This window comes from Schistocerca cancellata, chromosome 9 (genome assembly GCF_023864275.1).
Source record: "Schistocerca cancellata isolate TAMUIC-IGC-003103 chromosome 9, iqSchCanc2.1, whole genome shotgun sequence".
Classification (NCBI taxonomy): Eukaryota; Metazoa; Arthropoda; class Insecta; order Orthoptera; family Acrididae; genus Schistocerca; species Schistocerca cancellata.
Window position 1 is genome coordinate 390,842,849 of NC_064634.1, and position 1,365 is coordinate 390,844,213.

Sequence of the window (1,365 nt, forward strand, 5' to 3'; positions counted from 1 at the left end):
AAACTTCTTTACCCTTTTTCTAAATCAGACACTAATGCTGCTGGAAACTCTAAACCCCTCCGTCACAGGCCATGAAGGCCCAAAGATACCGACTGGCCGCCGTGTCATCCTCAGCCCACAGGCGTCACTGGATGCAGATATGGAGGGGCATGTGGGCAGCACACCGCTCTCCCTGCTGTAGGTCAGTTTCCGCGCCCGGAGCCGCTACTTCTCAATCAAGTAGGTCCTCTGTTTTGCCTCACAAGGCTGAGTGCACCACGCTTGCCAACAGCGCTCGGCAGACCGGATGGTCACCCATCCAAGTGCTAGCCCAGCCCGGCAGCGCTTAATTTCGGTGATCTGACGGGAACCGGTGTTACCACTGCGGCAAGGCCGTTGGCAATGCTGCTGGAAAGTTATTTTTTGAGAGAACTGCTGTGTTGTCTGTCAGAACTCCTCAGAATCTTTTAAGAGCTAGGATCCATAAAATATGAACCCAATGAAAGGAGCTGATACTGGACCCATTACAGGCTTCCGTTGTCTCAGTATTATTTCTTCTGTTAGTGGATGAAACATGTTGCTTCGTTTTGAAATATCAGCTAAGTGTCCAGTTATTTTGCTTATACACTCCTGGAAATGGAAAAAAGAACACATTGACACCGGTGTGTCAGACCCACCATACTTGCTCCGGACACTGCGAGAGGGCTGTACAAGCAATGATCACACGCACGGCACAGCGGACACACCAGGAACCGCGGTGTTGGCCGTCGAATGGCGCTAGCTGCGCAGCATTTGTGCACCGCCGCCGTCAGTGTCAGCCAGTTTGCCGTGGCATACGGAGCTCCATCGCAGTCTTTAACACTGGTAGCATGCCGCGACAGCGTGGACGTGAACCGTATGTGCAGTTGACGGACTCTGAGCGAGGGCGTATAGTGGGCATGCGGGAGGCCGGGTGGACGTACCGCCGAATTGCTCAACACGTGGGGCGTGAGGTCTCCACAGTACATCGATGTTGTCGCCAGTGGTCGGCGGAAGGTGCACGTGCCCGTCGACCTGGGACCGGACCGCAGCGACGCACGGATGCACGCCAAGACCGTAGGATCCTACGCAGTGCCGTAGGGGACCGCACCGCCACTTCCCAGCAAATTAGGGACACTGTTGCTCCTGGGGTATCGGCGAGGACCATTCGCAACCGTCTCCATGAAGCTGGGCTACGGTCCCGCACACCGTTAGGCCATCTTCCGCTCACGCCCCAACATCGTGCAGCCCGCCTCCAGTGGTGTCGCGACAGGCGTGAATGGAGGGACGAATGGAGACGTGTCGTCTTCAGCGATGAGAGTCGCTTCTGCCTTGGTGCCAATGATGGTCGTATGCGTGTTTGGCACC

The 1,365-nt window shown here is 56.0% G+C and overlaps 1 pseudogene; it reads right to left on the reverse strand.

Moving 5' to 3' along the window:
- Positions 1–262: 262 nt before the first annotated feature.
- On the reverse strand, positions 263–380 carry LOC126102202 (5S ribosomal RNA; annotated as a pseudogene).
- Positions 381–1,365: the final 985 nt, after the last annotated feature.